Genomic DNA, 26355 nt, shown 5'->3' with positions numbered 1-26355 from the left:
TCATATTTGCAAACTCCTTACTTATGGGCTTAATAGAAGACAGCTGGATTCTCATATCTGTTTCTTCATTCAATCTGTAGTGTCATGTTGTTTTTATTGAAGAAGGTGAAAAAGTTTGGCTTCATATATACATGTAGTTGGCAAAAATAAAGACTTGGCAGACCTCTTGAAAGTGGCACAGGGAACCCTATGAGTTCTTAGACAGCACTTTGAGAATTTGTGTCACTAAACTGATCTTTAGAAGAAGAGCTGTAGAGGTGCCTGGATGGCTCAGTCAGTTACGTGCCCTTTGCCTCAGGTCATGATCCCAGAGTCCTGAAATTGGGCTTCACATTGGGCACCCTGCTCAGTGTGGGACCTACTTCTCTCTCTCCTCTGCCACTCCCCCTGTTTGTGATCTCTCACTCTCTCTATCAAATAAATAAATAAAATTTTAAAAAGAAGAGTAAGAAAGAAAAAAGAAGAAGAACAAGAAGAAGAGGAAGAGGAGGAAGAAGAAGAAGAAGAAAAGAAGGAGGAGGAGGAAGGAGAAGGAGAAGGAAGGGGGATGGGGAGGAGGAGAAGGAGGGGAAAGAAGAAGAAGAAGGGAGGAGGAGGAATAAGAAGAAGAGAGAGGAGGAAGAGAAGGAGGAGGAGGAAGAGGAGGAGAAGGAGAAGAAGAAAAGCTAAATTGTACTGTGTTTAAAATGTGGTCCCTGACTTCTGGTCCTGACAAGAAATCATACTCACTTCTTTCCTCTTCTCCCTGCTGAGTTACAACTATGAGCTCTGGAAATGGGCCAAATACTCTCTCCAACACAGTTTTTTGAAGGCAGATGGAAGGGAATACTAAGAAGGACTTAGATGTAAGTGCCCAATTCTAGAAGCTTTTTTGACCCTGTGGACCTGAACATCTCATCCTGTACCCAGATAAAAGAGGGAAACCAGTGACAATAGCAGAGGGGATCCAACCACAATGAGCACCCACCCAGAAAAGCCCACTGAGACAACCAATCTCAGACTCCCCTACCCTCACAGATAGATACCTGAGGTCAGCCCATAGAAACCTCTTCTGTCCCCTCAGGCAACACTAGCAGCGACCTCTAAAAGCACCAACACCATTATACAAATAAAAAAGACTAAAATTACATTGCAAAGACTCTGGAAATTAAACTACCATTATAATCAAAGCCCACAAAAATAGCCCAAGATCCATGTGCTAAACCTAAAGAGGATGATTGTCTACTAAAATAAAATATTTAAATAGTACCCAGAAGTACCTAAAATAATAATCAAGTGTATAGGTTGTAGTAGAAAATCACCCATCATAATAAAAATCAGGAAAATCACAACTTGAAATGAGAAAAGACTCAATTGAAAAGACCTCAACAGGGACGCCTGGGTGGCTCAGTTGGGTAAGCAGCTGCCTTCGGCTCAGGTCATGATCCCAGCGTCCTGGGATCGAGTCCCACATCGGGCTCCTTGCTCAGCAGGGAGCCTGCTTCTCTCTCTGCCTCTGCCTGCCATTCTGTCTGCCTGTGCTTGCTCTCTCCCCCTCTCTCTCTCTGATAAATAAATAAAATCTTTAAAAAAAAAAAAAGAAAAGACCTCAACAAATTAGGTGGTTGGGATAATCTAAAAGATTTAAAATCAACCATCAGAAAGTTTCAACAGTCACAAATTCTCCTGAAACAAGTGACAAGGTTATGTCTTACCAAAGAAGTAGAAATTATAAAAGGGAACTAAATGGAAGTTATAGAACGAAAAAACAAACAAACAAACAAAAAACAGTAACAAGTAAAAATAAAAACAAAAATTTCAATATATGGGCTCAACAGAGAAATGGAGGCAACAGAGGAAAGAACTTGTGAACTTGAAGATGAACAATGGAAATAGTCCAATATGAACAATAGATGAAGAAAAAATGCAGAGAGTGCCAGGACCCTGTGAGATAATAATAAAAGATCCAACATTCATATCAATGCAGTCTTGAAGAAAAAGAGAAAGAAAGAGGAATGAAAGTACATTAGAAGTAATAATGGATGAATGTCCCAAATTTTCTGAAAGACACAAAGAATTTGAAGATAAGTGAACCTAAATCAGATAAACCCAAAGGAATCCACATCAAGAGCCTTTATTAGTTTTCCATGATATTTCAAAGGTATTCCATGCAAATGAAAACCAAAATAAAGGAGAAGAAGCTATGAGGTCACTATATAATAAAGGAGAATAGAGAACCCAGAAATAAACCTATGAATATATGGTCAACTAATATAGCCAATCAACTAATACATACAGATAGACATGCAGACAACTAATTTTTGACAAAAGCTCCAAGAACACATATAGTCTCTTTAATAAATGGTGTTGAGAGTGGGCCCCTGGGTGACTCAGTGGGTTGAGCCTCTGCCTTTGGCTCAGGTCATGATCCCAGGTTCCTGGGATTGAGTCCCACATCAGGCTCTCTGTTCGGCAGGGAGCCTGCTTCCTCCTCTCTCTCTCTGCCTGCCTCTCTGCCTCCTTGTGATCTCTCTCTGTCAAATAAATAAATAAAATAATCTTTAAAAAATAAATAAATAAATGGTGTTGAGAAAATTGGATATCCACACAGAAAAAAAAAAAAAAAGAAAGAAAGAAATAAAAAAAGAGAAACTATACCTCTATCCTACACCACTCACAAAAATTAGCTCAAAATTTATAAGACTTAAATATAAGACCTAAAATTGTAAAAGCCTAGAATAAAACATTAGGGGGACATCATCTTGACATTGGTCCTGACAATTAATTTTTGTATTCGACTCCAAAAGAACAAATAACAAAAGAAAAAAATAAGAAATGGGATTAATTTAAACTAAAAAGCTGTCTGCACAGAAAAAAAAGTTGCAATTTTTAATGTATACATTAAAAATTATACATAATTATATATATAATCTTAACAATAATAACATTACATAGATATATATTTATCAGATGAAAGAAAATATTTGTGAACCATGTATCTGACAAGGGTTAATATCCCAAAATACATTAAAAAAATCCTACAACTTAGTAACAAAAAATAAACAACCTGATTTTTAAATGGACAACCTGATAGACAACATATGTCTTTCCAAAAAAGACACACAAATGACTGACATGTGTATGAAAAGATGTTTAACATCAGTAATTATCAGAGAAATCTAAATCAAAACCACAATGAGATATCATCTCATACACTTTAGGATGCCAACTATGAAAAAGTCAAAAGATAACAAGTATTGGTAAGGATGTGAAGAAAAAGGAATTCTTATACACTGCTAGTGGTAATATAAGTTGTTTCAGCCATTATACAAAATAGTACTGAAGTTCACCAAGAAATTAGTAACAAAACTATCATATGATTCAGCAATCCCACTTCTGAGCATATATTCAAAGGAAAGAAATTCCCTGTCTGCAAGAGATGTCTGCCCTTCCATGTTCACTGAAGCAATCTACACAGTAACCAAGATATGGAAACTACCTAAGTTCCCATCAATGGATGAATGGGTAAGGAAATTGTGTGTATATATAATGGAATATATATATTAAATGAATATTATTCAACTTCATAAAATAAAGACATCATACCATTTGTGGTAAAATGGATGCAAAGACATTATTCTAAGTGAAGTTAGTCAGATACAGAAAAATAAATGCTGCATGATCTCACTTATGGGTAGAATATAAAAAGTCTAACCCATAGTAACAGAGTAAAATGACGGTTAATGTACAATGGTGATTATAATTAACAATAAAATGTCCTACACTTGAAATTTATAAAGACTATATTTCAGGGGCACCTGGGTGGCCTAGTTGGTTAAGCATCTGACTATTGAATTTGGCTCAGGTTATGATCTCAGGGTCCTGGGATCGAGCCCCACGTAGGGCTCTGTGCTCAGTAGGGAATCTTCTTGAGGATTCTCTCTCTCTCCATCTTTTTCTGTTCCTCCCCTTGCCTCTGCTTGTGTGCTCTCTCTATCACTCTCTAAAATAAAAAATTTTGTTTTAAAAAAGGTAAGTAAGTAAAACAATATTTTTTGAAAAAATGGTGTATGTATATTTAACTCCTTATGTGTTTTTTTTTTACTCTTCATGAAAGTTTGTTTTAATCAAAATTTCTATTTTGAGATCATTTCTTTTTCAATCCAGTTTTAATAAATAGTACTGAGAAATTCCATATCCTTTATTTAGTTTCATCAAATGGCAACATCTTGCAAAATCATGGTACAATTTCACAACTAAGATGGTGACATTAATATGGGCAAGATACAGAACCATTCTGTTACAAGAATCCCTTATGTTTCACTTTCATAGCCACATCATTTTCCCTTCTGCCACTACTCCTGCCACCCCCATTCCCATCCTTCAGCCTAGAATTTATTAATCTGCTCTCCATTTCTATAATTTTGCTATTTCAGAAATATTATGTAAATGGAAACATGCATTTTGTAATATTTTGAGACTGATTTATTCACAAAGCATAATTCTCTGGAGATCTATCTAAGTTGTTGCATAATCTGTTCCTTTTCATAGTTGATTATTTCTCCATTACATGAATGTGTCTTAATTGGCCAGCTTTATTGACTTTAAATTAATTTTATTAATTCTAATGACAGCATATTTTGCATTCACCCAGGGAAGGGTGAAGGAACTGGCACAAAAAAAATTTTTTAATGGCTAAAAGAAAAATCTCTGCCCAGAATTCTTTATTGGCTATAAGTTTTGTTTTGTTTTGTTTTCCCAGACATAAAGAAGAAATGGGGCACCTGGTTGGCTCAGTTGTTAAGCATCTGCCTTCAGCTCATCTCATGATCCCAGGGTCCTTAGGTTGAGCCCTGCATTGGACTCCCTGCTGCACAGGAAGATAGCTTCTCTCTCTCCCACTCCCTCTACTCATGTTCCCTCTCTTGCTGTGTCTCTCTGTCAAATAAATAAATAAAATCTTAAAAAAAAGAAGAAGTGAAGACATTCTCAGATGAAAGAACACTAAAAGAATTTGTCACCAGCAGATACACCATTAAAAAAATTGTCAAGAATTCTTCAGAGATTAATAAAAAAGAGGATCTTGGAATATCAGGAAGAATGAACATTGGAAAGAGGAATGATATGAATAAATATGGATTTCCTTCTCTTAATGAGTTTCCAAGATTATGCTTAAATTGAAGAAAATTATAACACTATGTGATGTAGCTCTAATTGTATTTACAGGAAACATTTCAAACAATTATATTATAAATGAAAGGATGTAAAGGAGTATTAAGGAAGGTAACTTTTCTATACTTCACTCAAATTTTTAAAATGATGACAATGGTATACTGCAGTAAGTTATTCAAATATAATATAATGCCCAGAGAAATCACTAAAAAGCCATACAGAGATATACTCAAAAACACTGTATATGAATCAAAATTGTTCTACAATAAATTTTTCACCAACCCATAACAAGGTAAGAAAATAAAATCAAAACGTGAAAACAGAGAACAATGAGAAAACAAATAATAAATTAGTAGTCATAAGCTACAAATGTAACAATAATTACATTAAATATAAATGATCAAAATACAACTAAATGACAGAGACAGGCACAGCAGTTAAAACACATGAACAAATAGATACTGTCTACAAAAAAATCTTTTCAAATATAACAATACAGATTACTTGAAAGTAAAATGAATGAACATTACAGTAAATATTAATCAAATGAAGGCAATAATGAGTATATTAATATCAGATAAGGTAAACTCCAAAGTCAGAACTATCACTCTAATCACATATTTTGAAGCTCTGTTGTTTTGTTTATATACATTTTGGATTATAGTGTGCTCTTGGTGAACTGACCCTTTTATATTCATGTAATAGCATTTTTTCCTGGTGATAGTTAGTATGATGCTAGTTAATAATAACTAATATTTGTAGTCAGTGTATTTCCTTCTAGGCTTTAAGCTAATAGCTTTCTATAGATTATCTCAGAGAATATTAATAATGACCTAATCAATAAGTACTCTCATTATCCCCATTTTACAAATGAAAAACAGGTCTAGAAAAGTGGCTCACCCAGCATCACATAGGTAGTATCAGGATTCAAACTCAGCCTAAATCTGAGTCTCTCTAAACCACTGTAATGTACTGGCTAAGAGCTCAGCTAAGTTTCACTGTAGAAAAAGATATTCCAAGAATCAACACTAACCTTAGAGAACAAAAAAGTTTAAAAGCACCGGTCTGGTCAGTGAAAATAAATACTCCAGTTCTGATTAATTCTATGATACCTTTAAAGAGTGAGTTAAAGCATAGTTGTAAATTATGTAAGGAGCCTATAGTAAGGGATATAAGTGAAAAACTTTGTATTTATGGGGCAGGTGATAAGGAACAGAGATAGGATTCTAGTGTCACAGGACTATAACATAAATTAAACAAACAAACAAACAAACAAACACCTCATGGGGTACTTGGGTGGTTCAGTCAGTTAAACACTTGACTTTGGCTCAGATCATGATCTTAGGGTTCTGGGATCCAGCCATGGGTGGGACTCCTCACTCAGTGGGGAGTCTGCTTCCCTCTCCCTCTCCCCCTCCCCCCTTTTGAGCTCTCTCTCTCTCTCAAATAAATAAGCAAAACCTAGAAAAACAAAACAAAACAAAAACCCTCACACATACGAATGTAATCAAAATCTGGTTTTCTTTCTCACTGCTGCTGACTATTGTTAACAAGATACAGTCCTTCCATATACATGCTTATTGCTACATTAAGGATGAAAAATTAATTCCTGAATGAATCAAGAGCAAAAAGGTAGACAACAGAGCTACAATTCCAGGTATTAGAACATCAAAAAGAGAAATTAAATCAATAATTCAAGATTCCTGGGAGGAATAAAAGCTGGTGAAGGGTGGAGATAGCTGTGTTCCAAGGAAAATAAAAATGAAACTGATCCAGAGAGTAAAACTAGGGATGGCAGGTGTGCTCCATGGAGAGTACTATGAAAAGGAACAGCAGGAGTGTATTTGTCTCCTAATCCATGCAATACCTCTGGGAAATGAGAGTGAATAACAAAAATAGTTCCAAAATAACCGAGAAATGAACAGAAGGAGAAAAGTTTGAATCAGTGGATGGTAGGCTTGAACTAATTTAGGGACAAAGGAAAACACTGCCAGATGAATTGGAGTTTAGGGTGCCATAACACAGAAATGCCTCCTGGAGAGGAGGCAGAAGTTTGATTTACCAGAAAGCCCTAGACAGATCAGAACACAGGTGTGAAAAGTAAACTGGAAAACATGAGGATTTATGTCTGTTTATAGAGTAGCACAAACAGTTCCCACTAACAACCCACTACTACCACCACTAGGATGCAAAGAGTTCCTGGAAACTGCACTGTCACAAAATAAAGTGGACAACCATTTCTTAAAGCATTAATTAGGAATGGCTTTGTAGCTAAGTGTGGCTCTGGCATTGGAGAATAAAGCCTTCCGCCCACATGGTAGCAATCAGGATTTCCCATCCAATGGACAGCTTCTCACCTGTTTATACCAAAGTGCATTCTTCCCTAGCACCAAACCCAGGACACTAATTCAATAAGCAGTTGTTTGGGACACCAGTGAATTTGTACAGTGCTGGAGGATACCTCTGCTCTTAGAACCTGCCAATGAGGAAGATACTGCCACTATCTCAACTTTGCAAATGTGCTTTGTGTGTGTCTTCAGAGCCCACAGCTACTGAATGTGAATGTATTAGCAGCTCAGCGAAGCTTCTCCATGGCATTACTGCCCCAGCATCCATTTAGTTTGGCCAAATGGCCATGAAGGACCTGAAACTGACATTAGCTCCCTTGTACAAGTGCAGCCCATAGAATCACAAACTTGTAAGTTCCTGATATGAATCCCTAAACAGTCCCTGCCTCCCAGTGCCTTATGCCTTGTTTGTTGTTTAGATATGACTCCAGTGGTTCTTACCTTCTTTTGGTTTGAATTGACCAATCCAGCACTAGCCCAGGAGCTCTAAAGCACTCCACCCATGGATCCTAATAAAAACATGCATTACAGGTCTCTTATTTTTTTCTCTATGCTCTGCCTTGACCTCCCTGTATAGCCCCCTTGAGGAATGCAGTGTCCTTCCTCCAGGACCTGTGAGTAAAAACCTCCTATATTTTAATTTGTCTTGTGCTCTGTTGTTGAACCATGGCTCACCATCTGGTACCCTGTTCTCTGCTTAACAAGTGTTAATTTAACAAAGTCATAACAGATGAGAAAGTCAAAGATCTCATTTGCAAACAATTGATAGCCTAAAAATAATTGGTTTAGATAAATAGAAACAGAAATAACTGAGAATACCCAAGAAATCATTGAAAAAATTGTAACTGCCATCCTCAATAAGATTTAAAGAGTGTTTGCATTTATTAACTAAGAGAACAAGAAAGAAAATTTGTGTATAAATGTAGGATTGCTAAAATAAAAGTGCCAATAAGAAGGGAAGAATATGAAATTAATATTTTAAAAGGCCCTTAAAAAGCAAGGACATTAAAATATTAGAGAAAAGAAATATAAAAGATGTATATGAATGGGTCAAACTCTGACTAATATGAGTTTTCAGCAGAGAAGATGGAAGAGAAGAAAGAACCACAAAAAGTTCAGTAGTCAAAAAAAAAAAAAAAGATAAACATTTAGATTGAAGGGGATGAATGATAAATAGGAAAGATGAAAAAAGTGATACAAAACTAAAGACATCTTTATTAAATTTTAGAGAAGCAAAAATCCTTAAATCCTGTGATCCAGATATATAAAAGAACACAAAACAGCTCTCCTACAAAGGAATTCAAATCACACTGCTCTGAGACTTCTCATTTATCAGAATGGATTCTGAAAGGCAATGAAACACTGTTTGCAAGGTTATAAAGAAACTGATTTGAACTTAAAGTTCTTTATCCACCAAACTATTAATCATGTATGAGGGCAAAAATAAAGACATTTCACCAACCAAGGGCTCAGAACGTTACCTCCCATCCTTCCTCCCTGCAGAAATAACTTGAATAAGCATTCTAGAAAAATGAGCATGACAACAAAGAAAGGGGAAACAAGCAGTTTCAGAAGGCAAAGTCTAACCTAGAAGTGCAGTTCAGGGATATCCCAGGAGGACAGATTTGCAATCATTTCCAACTGGGCAAGAAGAGAGAGTTAGGTTTCTCTGTCTCCAAGAAAGGCTGGATGCTCGCAGTTGAAAGACCTGAGATAATTGTTACAATACAGCGAAGGTATATTATCCTTTGTGAATAAGAAAAAGAGTTGAAAACTCCAGGAAAAACAGCTGATCAAGAAACTGATAGTCCAAACATAAAGCAAAGTACTGAAAGACATGATTAGAAGCAACTGATGGGCATAAATACAAATAAAATCCCAGTGCACTGGTTCTACAAAGGATGAGCAGAATATGCATAACCTGTTATATTGGAAGCACCAACAAATGGTGGCTACCATTGCTATCATCATCATCATTATTGTTATTACTGGTATTATTACCTCTTAGGACCTAGTTAGGTTTTAAAATAAGTTAGCACAGTATTCTTTGGAGGAATCTTCCCTCAGTTATTTTTCATCTTTCTCTATCTTGTACCTCTTTTTACTCTTCTTGGATATCAAATAAACTTTTTGAAAAAAATAAATAAAAATATAGGATATTTGGGGTGCCTGAATAGCTCTGTTGGTTAAGCATCTGCCTTCGGCTCATGTTGTAATCCCAGCATCCTGTGATTGAGCTCCCCATGGTGGGGGGGCGGGGAGTACCTGCTCAACAGGAAGTTTGCTTCTCCCTCTGCCCCTCCACCCGTTTATGCTCACTCTTTCTCTCTCCCTCTAGCACACACATGCTCACTCTCACTCAAATAAATAAATAAGACATTTAGAATACATTTCGGAAGTGATCTCCAAGGAATTTTAAAAGTGGTTTTCTAATATGCAAAAAATTATAAATAACAGAAGTATTGTCTTTGTTCTTTTCATGTTTTGTTATTGTTTTAAATTGTGAAATATTTTAAGCATAGAGAAAATATCTAAAGACACTTATATCTCATCTCCAAAATATGTCACGTTATTATCTTGACACAAAACAACAATCCAACTCACACCCTTGCCCCTCTCTTCCTCTCAAGTATTCTGATCTAATGTCTGTTTATGATTTTCTCTTAAAAGTTTTTATAACTGTCCTAAGTATGCATGTGTCCATAAAATTATACATCAGTATACCATTGCTATGGTTTTCAAAATTTACATAAATAATGACTCCAAGTTGTATATATTTTCAAGTGCTTCATTTACTCAAGACTAAGATAATTTGATACATTTATACCATGTTCATTTGTTTAGAGCATGTTGTTTGGCTAAATGTCCATAACATCTCATGCCTTTGAAGCACAACACTTAGTCTGGCCCTAGCTCAAGATCTGGAAATGATGAAGATGCATCTTTATTCCATTTTTGAAATGCCAGGATTCACTGACCAGGGAAGGCTCTGAAGAAGTCCTCAGAGCCTGTACTCCATAATCATGATTAATGTATTGCTGATGTCCACACTAGATTCTGGCCCAACCTGGGAGCACTGGTATCACCCAGAAATGAGGGACTGCCCTCTAACCTTTAGCACTGGGCTCTCCTATGAGTCAGCAAAGGAATTTGTAGACAACATGATCTGGCAGAAAAGGCATTAGGAAATGAAAAAGCATTAGGAAATCCCTCTTGTCAAGCAAATCTCTCACTACCGGCTTTCTACATATACCATAAATCTTACCATGCAGGACACATTATTAGAAAACTATTCTTTATGGAACTAGCATAAGCATTAAGCTCAATCAACAAATAGTACCTTATTTAAAATAAATTAATATGAACTGCTTTTGGAGTAGCTCCATGCTGAATGAACAGGACATAGTTGAGTTTGGACAGAGGAAATGATAGGGAAATATGGAACAACCTGCCTGAGAAGTTCAGCCAAGTGGGAGTTCCTGATAGCCAAGCGACCCATAGGGTGCCCCCTTTAAAAGATGGTCTTCGTTTATTTAGTGTGGATGGGGATATATTATTTCCATTGATATATTTAATACTTCCATTTTGGGGGGATCTAGATAAGAAATTATTGCATGTATTTTGCATGTGATTTTTCTGAACCAATTCCATTCTTAAGGGGCAATATATAAAAGTTTGGAAATTATATAATCATAATATATAAATATAATTTTTATATCATTTTACAAAGATATAATATAACAACAGAACATTATATAATATTATGAACAATTTTTTAAGAAAGCTGTATTATAGTATGGATTATTTAACTCCAGAATTTTTACTGTTACTATTCATATTGGGTAACAGGGAACTACAGAATGTCTGGGTCATACAGCCCAATTTGGAGCATTTCCCAGACAAATTTCTTGTATGGTTGCCAAAATACTTAAGGTCCCGGCAAGACTAGGATACCTTTATTTGGTTTTAAAATTTCCACTAACATGTTTTTATGAACTATGCCATTTGTGTGTGTGTGTGTGTGTGTGTGTGTGTGTGTGCAGCTGTGTGTATACAAGGAGCATATCAGAAATTCAGAGGAACAGAATTGCTTAAAAAGAAACCAGTTTTATTCTTATAGTTGATATATAATCTGTGAAATGAAAAAGAAAGATACTCAGATACAGTTGTGTCTCTTTGCCAGGAAGGCTTTACAAACAAGCTGAAGTGTTCAGAAAAATAATTTACTCTGCTTGAAAGAAATAGGGTGATTTCTACTATACAGATATGATCACTGAAGCCTTGGCCTGGCTTCTTGGTGCTGTCAGAACAAAGCCTCCTCCTCAGAATGGAATGTGATCCTTGTGACTTGCTTGTCCTAGCAGGTTGGTAGTTCATTTCTATCTACACCATCTCATCCCTGACAACTCACAACTCTTCACTGTGGGATGCATCCCTTGGCCAAGATGGCTACAATTTCTCCTTCAAGATTCCACTGTGGCAATGCCATTTCTTCCAAGAAGCCTCCCCTGACTGCCTGTCCCCAGAGTTCGGCAGGTTCATCCATGCTCACTACACACTAATAGCCCTTTACATCAACAGCAAATGCCAGGCTTTTGCGGACAGGAATCTTCTTGCTTATCAATACGTCCTTGAAACTTTACCCGTCTAGCCGCAGTAGGCATGCCATTCTTCTGTTTTCACTGAGTGAATAAGTGAATGAGTATCAGGAAAACATGAGCATGAAAGCCTGCGGAAACAGGGGCAACCTCATGGAGGCTGGAGGAGAGGTGGAAGGGATGTTTGGTGGTTGCTGCAGAGATGATGCTCCCCAAAAAACGTACCAGCTGAGACAAGGCAAGATTTTAGGAATGAGAATCACAAGGCAGAGGACGGTCAACTTCCCTGGATCATAAAGGCATGGGCTGAGGAAGTTTCCAGAGCAGCAAATCCATTCCAGAAATGTTTTAATGTAATTCTCCCATTGAAGTAAATTAAGAATAAAGAAGAAATTGTAGACTTAAGGAAGTACAGGTCAGACTAATCGTAGACTTCAGGAAGTGCTGCACAGGTGGCAGCAGGTTGGGCATCAAATGTAGATGGCAACACTGTCATCCTAAAGCCTGGGGAAGGATCTTGCTTGTTTTAAAGAAAGAGAGAACACATTAGGAGATTAAGTTTGCAGGAAGTGCCATACCATGAACTTTGTACAGTTGCGTTTTATAAGCACGGGTTATCCTATCCTCAGAAAGTGTAAACTGTGACCCACCCAAAATAGAGCCTAGGTCCAGTATTCCAACATGGGGACCTGGTGACAGAAACAAATGGGAAGGTAAATTGAAAGACTTCAAATGCAGTATATATATTCTACAAGGAAGAAAGGATCCTCAGGGAAGACCTGATATCATAAATTTGTGATTTTAGACAGCCAACAGGCGCTTTCTGGATGCCACTCTCTGAGTAGAAAAAAGTATGCATTAATATAAGACTTGTTAAGATTTATTAATTTAGGGAATTTGTGTTTTCAAAATCACTCAATTTCATAGAACAACTGGTGTAGATTGGTTGGTAACCTAGAAAAGGAAAGTGATCTATTTCCTCTGTTTAAACTTTTCCCAAACATGTACTCTACGGCTGCAACAGAGATGATATTGTTAATTGTAGTAGTTTATATCCATTGAACAACTGCAATATATCAATCAAATGCAAAAAGTCCACAATGCTTCAGGTAAATGTAACCCTCACAACAATCCTACAATGCAGATATTATCCTCTTAGTATGCAAGACTGAAATCAGAACAGACTGATGAAAGAACTTTCCGAAGTCACACAACTAGCAAGAGACAAAGCCAGGAATCAGAGCCATATCACCTTACTCCAGAACTCATGTGGTAATGATTGCACTATTCTGCCTCCCAAATTCAAATTTATGTATAAACCTGTGAGAAGACTGTATATTGATATTTTTGTTTGTTTGTTTGCTTTTCTGGGAACTACTATAATGGAAGGATATTTAAGTTGTAAGCTGCTGGAATGATTAGTGTTTTGGTTTGGGGATTCAGCTGTGTATCTATAGTTGCCAAATGTGGGGTCAGGGATAGTTTCCTTATAAGCTGGATTAGCCTTGCATCTTTGGAAAAGTGATACTCAGAGAGACTTGAGGATGGAGTAATCCAATGTTGTAATGTCTGCTTTTATTTATTGTTGAATTCCACTTCCTGGCACTCTGCCTGTCACCCATCTGGAGTTCAATACATATTTACTGAATGATTGGACTGAATGGGTGAACTGCAGGCATTTCATGTATGCTGATGAAAGGTGTCCCAGATTGTACGTGCTCAAGCAGAACCTCCAGCCCCAGCCAGGTAATGATCTTTCCTCAGATCGCCAATCTGAAAAGGAACTGGTCCAGCTGAGATAGTCCTGAGCATATTTTAGAACCAAATTGTTCTTACCTCACCTGTGGGGATTCAGATGCAAGAAATTCCCTACTTTTTAAGACTTAATCTCTGTAAAAAAGATGTGCCCTTTCCAGTCTTTTACAGGATGTACAATTTTGAAGAGCATACTTGTGACAATAAAATGTTTGGTTAAATTGTTGCATATGGTCTGGTAATAGAACTGTCTTCACTAAACTTGTTTAAGAAACTTGGTTAGATAAGCTTATGAGGATCCTATCTGACAAGGAAAGTGGACGGATAGGGATGACTTCTTGCAGAAGCCCAACTGAATTAAAAGCACGATTGATTTTATTCACTTCTGAACTGAAGGGTGTGTGCAGAAGAAGTATTCAACTCATTGTTTCCAGATGGAGACACAGAGGCAATGATTGGAAAAGCCGCTTCTCCTGGAGCAAAATCCTTACTTACGCCTGCTTCTTACTTCTAGTATGCCTTCAAGGTTGGGAATTAAATTCGCTTTCATTATTCCTAGTGACCTTCTCTTTGGAGTATATTCTGCCACTGATGCTGGTGGCCAGGTAGAATTGAGGATCTTTCCTAAGACAAACAGAATGATGTTAAGTCTAGTTCATCGGGTTAAAAGACTAGGTACGTGGTTTGAGCCCAAGGCCTTAGCTTGTAGTAAAACTGATCTCCTCTGCCTAAATTTATTTTATCCTAATTGCAACCACTGCAGTTAACTGATTAAGGATTTGGAGATTTAGGATTTAGTCCTACACAGTAACTGTTCCCTTGGGAACTCACATCATGCATGAGCCATATGACCTCAAGCTTATTATTTAATCTAAGCTTGTTTATTCATCTGTAAAATGTGTGAGCACTTAATGAGAGAATGTTTGCAAAAGTATAAACTGTAATGTGCTCTTGCTATTAGTAACTTTCACAAGTTGTTTGCCATTTGGTTTCATGTGAGTAGTTCCAAAATTTGATGATAGTAGTTTTACCAGCATCTAACTATAAAGAAGCTGCCTAGCTATAGTTGATTTGTCTAGAACTTGTTACAGATAAATACCTACTCCCTAACCCACCCTTCACCAACACTCAAATTGCTAGTAATTAACAGCCTTAAAAAAAAAATCTACTTTATTCACTTGCCTCAGCAAAGATAAGAATTTGATGTTAGAATTATTAGCTGTGAATACTTGCTGTTTTCTTCCTTCTTTTCTTCATTCTTTGAAAATAAATTGACTTTCTGAGTGTTTTTTCTACGATTCTTTACACACTTGCTTATTTTAAAATCACAAATACAGAAATTACTGCCACTCTGTTTTGTTCATAGAAGTATATGTTATTAGAAATGCATTCATGAATGAGTGTAGCAATTCTAAAACCCCGAAAGCCAGATAAGATTGAATTTTGGCTTGCAGAAATCAAAGACAGTGGTTGGTTCAAAAACAGATTATCCATGTTTATAAAATATATGACTGCTATACACTGCTATGCACTATACACTGCTATACACTGTTGGGTGTGTAATAGTTGGGTAATCAAATATCATGTGTTCCAATAGTTATTATACAAACATTTTTAAAGATTTTATCTACCTCAGCATAGTTTTTGGATTAAGAAAGTAAGAACAGTCTCTTTATACATTTAGAATGATTATAAATCCATACTGCCCTCTGGTGGAAACTTTTTTCCACAAATTAATGTCAATCTTTTAGAATACTTTCTTCCAATAAACAAACTTCCGAATTTTAGCATCTCTTTATCTCTTTAACTTTTAAGTAGGGCTACTTACTTAAAGGTGAACTTTGGTATGTGTCTTAGTATATTTTTCTCAAAATATCACTGATATATAGTTGAGGTAATAAAATATGTGAAATGGAAGAACTGTTCTTAAATTATATATATGTAATATAATTTATATATTATCTATAATTTAACATATATGTACTATACTAGATGTTTTAAAATATATATGCTTTAAGACTCTTTCATTTTCATATTGTTGAGGAGGAAACATTTTTCTTCTATTCTTCTGGTTTCTTTGACAGATTAACAGGTGAAAGAAAAAATCTAATTATATATGTGCAGGAGCTCCATAAGAATATGAGATCCTCAGGCACTCAGACAATAGAGGCTTATATATCATCCTGAGATAAGGAGAAGGGATAGAGGCCTGGGACTTCAAATGGGAGGAAAACAATCCAGAAGGAGATGGGAAGAGCAAATGTTTGATAACCAGATGCTTGCCATTTCACAGAGAGAGAGAGAGAGAAATTGATCCCCAAGACCTGCCCAGTTCCCTCTAGCTTACCACACTTAGCTCAGACTCTGTAGTCATCTCTGATGATAGCTCTCTTCCTGGACCAGCCTTCCTGAGTCTTTTGGGCCTTGATTGACATCAGCTCAATGTAAGCCACATGCAGAAGTCATACATTGTGGAGACACTCATTCTGAACACCTTTGTTATACTTCTATTTTCCAGTTAATATTTTTTTCATATATGAAATGTTTTATACATTTTACAGAATTATAAAATAAGGCATATCACCAAGATGTACAATATTGTCCACCAATCCTCCTGATGCCTTTCCTGAACCAAAATGATGGCAATTTAACCGATCTATTTAGAATTTGATGAAGACATTACAGAACAATTCAAAGAGAAAGTACTTTAAAGAATGGGCTGCCTAGATTTGAAAATCATGGGTTAGCTTGCTTTCTAAAAACATGATCTTGGGCAAATATTTACTATAAATCACTTTCAATTTCCTCATCTTGAAAGTATGCATAACATTTATAGAACACTACAAAATGTATATAATAATATATATTTTACAGAATGAGATGATGTACACACAGATCACCCAGACTTCTCTGGAATAAAGTAAGTGCTCATCAGCTGTCAGTTCCTTTATCTTCCTTCTCCTTGAGCAACTGTTCTCACAGAATATAACTTCAAAAATTGGCATATATTAGGCACCCAATAATATTGTTAAATGAATGAATAATTTTACAAACTATGGTGGCAAGTGGGAAAATTTCAGCATATTTCAGGGTCTGTTTCCAGCCCAAATGCTTTCATATTCAACATATTAAAGGAGTTCTAACTGAAACAAAATTTTAAAACTATGGATTTGTGTCATTGTTCCTGAAAGCAGTTGAATATATAATACATTTTTTTCTTATTCTTTGTTTCGTTTCCATGGAAACTGGTTTGGAAGGTGAGATTTTTATGTGTTTATCCCAGTTACTTCTATTTCCTTGACTCAGAAATATGGAGACTACTCCAAAAAAACGGGGGAGGGGAGGAGGGGCTCCTGGGTTAAACTTCCAACTCTTTTTAAAGATTTTATTTATTTATTTGAGAGACAGAGAGAGTGTGTGTGTGTAAGTAGGTTGGAGAGGGAGAAGAAGAGAGAATCTGAAGTAGACTCTGTGTAGAGCTCAGAGCCCAACATGGGGCTCAATCTCACAACTGGAGGTCATGACCTGAGTCAAAATCAAGAGTTGGATGCTTAATGGACTAAGCCCTTAAGCATCCAACACTTGATTTCCACTCAGGTCATAACCTTGGGGTTGTGAGATAGAGCCTTGAGTCAGTCTCTGTGTTAAATGAGGTATCTGCTCAGTTTCTCTCTCTTTCTGTTTCTCCCTCTGCTCCTCTCCCCCTCCTCGTCCTTGTGCGCTCGCTATCTCTCTCTCTCTCTCTCTCTCAAAATAAATAAATAAATCTTTTTTAAAAAAGAGTAAGAGACATGGAGAATATATAACTATATCTAATATCCACACTTTAGCAAGATTGGTACACATCAGCAAATTATCTTCAGGTCTGTCCTATAGAATTTCTCATATTTCCATTTTCAATTTTCCTTAAATGGTGACTGCCTCTGAGGGCAGGGCAACTGTTTTAGTTGTCTCTGTCCTCATGGAATCTAACACAAGACCTTGTATACAGATGAGACTTCAGATATTCAATGTGAAGAATATGTTCTATTGGGCACCATACATAATCACTGCCCTTGCACCTATAGTAAAAGAGATATGCAGCTTCTATTTTTCATATGAACTGCTACTATTAGCTTCTATCATTTATTTTCTTGATTAAATCAGTTTATAATGATACACTTGAAATGTAGGAAGAAGCAACTCTCAAAGAAATCAGGAAGACTCATTATTAAGACCCTTGAGGTGTATCCCAGTTGGAAAGTTTTATTGCACTTTGGCAATGAAATCATTCTTGCTACTTGGGGCACTTACTCAGACCAGCCAAGCTTTGAGTAGGTGCTGGAGATACACAGATGAACACAACATAATGTCTGACACCAAGAGTTCTCTGATCTAAGTATGGGAGGAATTATAAAGCAGAGAAAAGTACAACTATGGAAATGACGGCTCACAGAAGGGATATGTGATTCGAAACTTAGTCAGGTATATACTTTAGTCAGGTGAAAATGGGGTGGAAAGAATGGACAGGTGGAAGGAATGTTTCAGATGGAAAACCAGGGCTGATGTTCTCCAAAGGATCAGAGCACTAAAGTGTAGGCAATTTTAGGGTAGACAACAATGTGGTAAGTTCAGTTTAGGATATGTTGTATTTTGAGAAACATTAGTAAGTTGGAAGCATGGATTTGAAACTCAGTGGAGAGAACCATAATGAACATGCTTGTTTATAGTAAATACCAGGTGAGTAATCCATGAAGACCTAGCAGTGAGAATAGCACTTGGAAGGAATGTGTAGGAGAGAAAAATAGATGGGCACTGACAATAGGGTTAGAAAAGGGGCATCCTCAAAACAGTGAGGGTCTTCAGGGAAGCATCACAATGTAGAAATTCAATAAATGTTTTGTAATTACATAGCTAATTTGAATTTTAAAAAGATAGATAACAAAAGCCTTCCTAATCTTCTTTGGAAGCAATAGAGAACATGAAATAGACATAGATAGAGAAGATAGATATGGATATATATTCATAAGTGAGATAAAGTCATTGAGGAGTTACTATACACTACACATTTCCTAAAATTCTATAAATATTACCTCATCATTTTATAATGTAGCTATGTCTTGTTATTTCAATTTCTTCCATGATAGTATGCATAATCATAGACATAATTTGGTATGGTTTTTAATAGCATAAGCCTAAGAAATACCTGGTTTCTATTCTTGACCATACCACTAGCTGCTGGCCATGGACAACTTAAATTCTTTGAGCTTCTCACCTCATAATTCATACACATAGTAAAATCACATATTTTTGCTGTATTATTTTTATCATTGGGTAATTTTCTTTAAAGTCCCGAAGCTTATCATAAATTGGACTAAGATTTGAATCTAAACATAAGAAGGTCCAAACATATATCTTTAATTATTAAATACCCCATTACTCATCTTCTATATCTCAAAAAATATTTTATATACATATGGGAAAACTTTTATAGGAAAGGTTACGAAAAAAGTATTAATATTTGCATATGGAGTTCATATAAATTAATAAGAATTGATCTTAATAAATATATGGTCAAAGGACATGAACAGTCATTTCACTAATAAGAAATAGTGCCTAGTAATTTAACGTATGAGAAAAAAGACTTCAGTCCTTCTGGGAATCCAATAAATAAAAAGTTAAGGTATGAACTATAAGTTTTTCATGTATCTAAAGGATCCCCAGCGAACCCATAAGCTTTAGGAAAAACACAATTGATATATTTAAAAACTTTTTTTAGCCTTTAAGAAAGCTTCCAATATATGAACAACAACAAAAAAATGGACACAGAAAACATATGACTAGGTTGCTTAATATGGCAATTAATTAATTTATAATTTCTTAATATATCAAAAGACTAAAAATGAAAGAATGAATGAACTAAAATGTAAAAGCAAAAGTTGTTGTTTTACAAATTTTACTGTTTTCCAGCTCTTTTTGAAAGACAAATTATTTCATATTAAACACATGGGACAAAAAGCCTATAGTCACAGACAAAGTGACTTCCGGCAGAAACCCACTTGGTAGTTTCCTTATTTGTTAAAAAGGCAAGTAGGGAAACTCAGTGTTAGTAATTTGTTAAACCCTACCATGCATTTAACTGATAAGCTGAAAATAAATTGGAAAAGAGTTTGGGGAGCCCATTCTTTCTACATAAAACTTACATCCCTTCCAATGGGATATATACAAAGAATTAATCATTCTTCCAGTTCTCCTTGAACAACCATCAAAGCCAAGGATGTATTAGGATTAGGCCTAACAATAGGAAGGGCAATGTTACTCAATTTAAATTTAAAAAGTTTTCACTCTCTTGACACCAATTCTGAAACACATATCTGGATGAAATATTTGTGTTTGTAACGTGGCCTGAGTCCTGTAGAAAGACTTTTTTAAGTTCAAAATAAGCTCAAAACAAACCTTATTTTAACCGGGATAGAAAATGATTAGAATTAATTCTTTTTGGTAAAGACCAGTAATTTAAATATGTGTCAAGTCAGCTTTTCTGCAGAGGGAAATTAGACAGCATGAATAAGGGCTTCAAGTTCAAGTTGCAAGGGACCCATTTAATGTACTACAAAATATATATATTAATGTCTTCATCTGAATATATCTGCTTTTCTCTTATGAAATCATTTAAATCCTGATGGGATTTAGTAGAATGTGAATAAATTACAATCAGAATCAACAAGTAACTCATTAATGACATTCCACTAACTAGCAACTGCTGTATATTGGGGAAGTCATATGGGAAAAAGGTAAAAATGAAACCAGATTTGAGTGTCCAAATTTGGTTTTATGATCTTGGGGAAGTTACTTAACATCTTATATGATAAGCTTTCTCATCTGAGAACTATTAATAATAATACTATTTGAATAATTTCCTAAAAATTAAATGATATATGAATTTTTTTTAATGTATGAAAATGAACATTCTTTTTAGGAAAAATAATTTCCTAAAAATTAAATGATATATGAAAAGTGATTTGTGCACATGTCTTGTTTTACCAGATTTAATCCTCTGCCTCAAACCAATGCATAAATTGAAATACTTCTTCCCAGAGACTCATTTCTATTAAGTAACAATATATGAAGAAAGAGCAATTAGATTTGGCTATGGCTTAGTGGTATATGATTTATAAAAATAGCAAGCCTAACAAGAACTTTCTCCCAACAGAAAGTATAGTTTGGCATTTTGTGAAAACAAAACACATATAAGTATTGACATAAATGGATATCTCCACCTCTCTATGTGTAGTTAATTTTTCCCTAAGTATATTTAACCTTTACATTTTTACCTAGAAAATCCCATCTTGTAACATTACATTTATTTTTCTACTTTTTCAAAATTCATTTAATAATCTGATTCTATATCCATAATATTCAGTCCAACACCTGCCTCTCTGTATCTACAAATGTCATCTATCCAATGATACAGCAATTCCATGCCTAGCTATTTACGCAAAATAAGTAAATACAAGATATCCACAAATAGATTTGTATGCAAATATTCATAGCAGCTTTATTTTTAATAGCCCCAACCTATAAACAATCCAAATATCTATTAACAGGTGAACATTTGAGGGTATATTCAACAATAAAATACTACTCATTGGTACATACACATGAATATACAACATGGATAAATCTCAAAAAGTATACTGAACAAAAGAAGTCACATAAGTAAAAGAGTGGATACTGTAGGATTTCAGGTAAATGAAATGTGGGAAGAAGCAAAACAACTTTATAATTATGGAACTCAAAACAGTGATTGCCCATTGAGGGCCTGAGACAGTGGACCAATATAAAGGAACATTCTGGGGTTCTGGAACTGGAACTATTCTTTATGTAGATTGTACACACACACACACACACACACACACACACACACACATGCAAACAGTCAAATTTATAGAATTATAGAATTTTTAGTCATGCACTTAAAAGGGAGCAATTATCATTTAAATATGCCTATAAAGTAGAGCATGGGAAATTTTATCAGAACCCACTATATTTTTACCAAAGACAAAGATAAATATGTATTTGTGTTAAAAGTTTTCAGTAGAACACTGGTTCTCACAGATCAACCATTTGTTGAGAAACAAAGACGGAAGATGCAGTCATTTGTAATTTTGCCGAACTTCAAATTTGAATCGTAAAGACCTGGAGGCTAGTGCTCAGGAATGGACAAGTTCCTGAGAAAGCAGTCACCCAACATTTTCATCCAAGGGAGTTTTATTGTACTCTAGTTATCCACTTTTCTAAGGTGACAAATGAAATAAACAAAAGCTTTGTTTCTTTGTAAAATGTGGCCCTCATTTGAGAAATAAAATTTGGTTATTTAAAGTACTGCAATGTTATAGGCAACACATCACTATCATAAATATTAAGAGAAAGTCTGTATCTTATAAAACATTTTCACATTCTAGAATTTGGCCTATTAAAGATATGGGACAAGTTAATTTTTACATAGATGGCTGTTTATTTACCCAGTGCTTTTTCTAGAAATAGGATCCACTGTGAATCTCTCTGAATCTCATATGCCAAACAGAGGTCTGACCTATTGCAAATTTTTATTAAGCATATGAGAGAGTGACTTTATATCAAGATGCATGGGGCGCCTGTGTGTGGCTCAGTGGGTTAAGCCGCTGCCTTTGGCCCAGGTCATGGTCTCATGGTCTCAGGGACCTGGGATCCAGCCCAGCATTTGGCTCTCTGCTCAGCAAGGAGCCTGCTTCCCCCTCTCTCTCTCTGCCTGACTCTCTGCCTACTTGTGATCTCTGTCTCTCAAATAAATACAATCTTAAAAAAAAAAAAAAAAAAAAAAGATGTAATACCTATTATGTAAGGCAAACATAGCATATAATTTCAAAACAGATTTTTTTTTTCAAAGTTCAAACCTATGAATTTCACAGATGACTAAAGGAGTTCATAGTTGGTTCTTCCTGGAAAACCTATCTTCTAAGAGCAAAAATATGTAACTTAGTTTCCTTTCCCATTCTAAAAACTATTTCACAGAAACACATACCTTATTGTGGCCCAAAGAAAGTGAATGAATGGTAATTGTTTGTTTAATCGGTAATCTTTCTTCTTTTTTTTTAAACATTTATTTATTTATCCAGAGACAGAACCTTGTGAGGGCTGGGGGCAGAAGCAGAAGGAAAGAGAAAGAAGCAGATTCCCCACTGAGCCCCAGGCGGGGTTCAATCTCACCATTCATGAGCCCACAACCTGAACAGAAACTGAGTCCCACCCTTAACCAACAGAGCCACCCACACACCCCATCTTTCTCACTTTCTTATGTCTGGAAAAACAAATGCTTTTGATTAGAACTTTACTCAACTTTAATTTTTCACAAATAAGATGCTATTCTGAGTTTGAGCTTCATCTGCAAAGTCTTTTTTTTTTTTAATGGAGCTATATATGTTTTACATTCTGGATAATTTAATAAAATTTATATTTTAAATATATGAATTTAGGAGTGAAAGTAGATAGAATATGAATATAGATAAATATAGATAGATATAGAGATAGATAATCTGATATCTTGAGTTTCTAGTTCTATAAATAACCCTCAAATGGAGTTAAAACATCTGACAAAATTACCCATATTTTTTATTAAATGACTTTTAGTCATTAATTCATCCTCATTTATTTATGGCGCAATTGGGACTTTATCCAGCAGTTAACATTTGCACCATCTCTAAGCTCCGATTTTCTAGTATACATAAAGGGTATCATAAAAACCAACTTGTGTTAAAGTAAGAATTAAGTTAGGCAAGTGCGCAGGTGCGGCTGGGACTGGACAGCTGTTCAAGGAATCCACTGTTTTCCCCGAGCCGCTGCCATGGTCACCTACGAACTGGTAGGAGAGGACAGGGTGAGAGCACTTGGGACTGGGAGCACTGCTTCAGCGGCTGGTACAACGTGACCTGAGCCCCTCTGGCAGGAGGAGGCAAAGCACAATGGCCAGGCACTGTGAGATGCTTGCTAGGAGTTGGACCCCTGCTTTACCCACGCACAGCAGAGAGCAATTCAGACCGTTTTGGATGCCATTGACCAAATGTCGCTGCTGGTACTGAGGACTTGATGCCCCAGTGAGTGGCACTATGGGACTCTAACCGGCCTCAAAAACTGCTGCCAAGCATGGCAAAGCCCAGGTAAAGATCTGGACATGCCCTTATGATGTCCCACCACCTGAGATGGAGCCTGACATTCCACAGCAACATCAGTAAGGCTCACAAGTGTGCGAGCTCACTGAATATCAGCTATCCTCCTGTGATTGATTGATGTACACCATTGCCAGAATTCTGCCCTTTTGAAATGAAGAAATACCCCCAGATCAAGGAGGGAAAATAGGTACATATTGCAGCCTATGGCAACAGCCTTCTGTACATTGTCAGGTGTCTGGAGGATCTTTCCAAAGAGGCTATCTCGGAGCTGCAGCTGCCAATTGGTATTCCCATGGTATAAGAATTGGACAGGAATTTGAAGCCCATCATGCCCATGCAGTTCCTAGGGAATGAAGAAGCAGTGGGTAAAGCCATAGAAGCTTCACCTGCCCAGCACAAGGCTAAAGAGTGAAAGAGAACAGGCAGACTACTTGCCCAAGGACATCCTCCTTACCCATCCCATTCCTCTGCACGTCCTCCTTGAACAAATCACACTGACCACATCTGTAGGCATCTTAAGTTTTACCTGAAGACTGGGACCAGTGGCTCCTAATTTTATTAAGCCATTTTGTCTCTTGCATCTGCTCCCTTCATATAATCAAGTCAAAATGGCACTTCTGAAGCCTGGGCTTCAGTCCAAGCTGAGGAAAGACCTATCCAAGAGTAGAGCATTAGTAACTCTGGAATTTTTGCTATTGCTTTGTTACTAAGGACCTGCTTAAGTTGGGGATAGGGAGAAGCCAGCTTTGGTGTGACCAATGAGAAACAAGAAAGCCTATTTGTGTTCCCAGGAGCCCGTTTTCTACTACTCTGTAGCTTCTGTAGTCAAGAGACTGGGAAGCAAGGAGGAGTGGTGGGGGAGACATTTATTTATTCATTCATTCATTCATTCATTCATTCATTTATTTATTTATTTTTGTAGACCATGCCCTGCCTTTTCTTTTTGTTTGCAGAATTCTCTCACCAGTAAGAATACAGCCCAGGGAAGGGACCCGAAGGATAAGAAAATCTCACTTTGTTTACAACTGGAGAATCAGGGTTCCTGCATTTGTTCTTCCTCTGTGCAGGGCATCGTGCTAGGAGTAACTACTCTGCTACGTCTCTTCTTTCTCCCTGCTGCTGGGCTGGGTAAAAGTTCTGGTTCCAGTGCTTCAGGCTGGAAGACTGAGCTTGGCAGCTCTACCCGTTCAAGTACAGCAACCTAAAAAGCCACCAGTGGTCTTGGGGAGGCCAGAGACAGTGTTCAGCCCCCCAAAAAGGGCTGAGGATTCCATGGAACCAAGATAGTAGGACAGGAGCTAGCCTGAAGATGAATGTAACTTGCATGGTGACTAAAATGATCATTTCAGATCTGACCCTAGAAGAACTGGCTCCAGGAGAGTGGGATCAATCTGAATGTTTTAGGTATTACATTTACTGTATACACACACACACACACACACACACACACACACAACTAAAACCTTTCTGAGATTTCTAGTGGCTGTTGAAATAGTCCCACATGTGATCATCCCAAAATAAGTTATTCCTCATACCAACGTGCGACGAGCAACTTGACTTCTGAGGCCTAGGAATTCATCCTAATGTGTTTTAGAATCCCTCTCCCCTGTCTTAATGTTTTATGGGAGTGAGATGCCTCTTGATCATGTCTAAGTGTGTCTTTCACTGTATCTGTTTCTGATCATGTTCCAGTTGCTTGGCCCTGCCACTTGGGCCCAGTACTCATTTTGAGTGTAACTGTACTAAATCTTTTTTCCAGATCAATATAATAAAGGAGTGAAGTGCAATAAAAAATATAAATGTTTCACACACACACACACACACACACACACACACACACACACCACAGAAGAATTGTTGGATAATATATGGGGTGCTTGTATCAGAGTACCTACTATATAATGCACTATCAATAAATATTACCTGATATTATTATCATAATTGTAGGTATCCTTTGAAGGATCTGTTGAAATGTCACTTTCCAATTATTTTCATCAATTCCTGTAATGCCAACATAGCTGTAATTTGGGTTACTATCTCACTTTAAAATATCTCTTTCCATTTGTTTTTAAATTCATTTGTTAAGAAAAAAATAATTCAGGGATGCTGGGGTGACTCAGTCAATTAAGCATCTGCCTTTGGCTCAGGTCATGATGCTGGAGTCCTGGGACTGAATCCCACATCGGGCTTCTTCTTCCATGGGGAATCTGCTTCTCCTTCTCCCTGCCATTCTCCACTGTTTGTGCTCTTTCTCTCTCTTTCTCAATCTCTGACAAATAAATAAATAAAATCCTTAAAAAAAAAAAAGACAGAGAA

The 26355-nt window shown here is 36.4% G+C and overlaps 1 pseudogene; it reads left to right on the top strand.

Annotated features, from left to right (window-relative positions):
* LOC116575497 overlaps positions 1-24451 on the top strand; it is a 124111-nt pseudogene extending 99660 nt beyond the window's left edge.
* The last annotated feature ends 1904 nt before the right edge of the window (positions 24452-26355 follow it).

Source organism: Mustela erminea, chromosome 16 (assembly GCF_009829155.1).
Source record: "Mustela erminea isolate mMusErm1 chromosome 16, mMusErm1.Pri, whole genome shotgun sequence".
In the NCBI taxonomy this organism is placed as follows: domain Eukaryota; kingdom Metazoa; phylum Chordata; class Mammalia; order Carnivora; family Mustelidae; genus Mustela; species Mustela erminea.
This window is presented reverse-complemented; position numbering and strand designations above follow the sequence as displayed.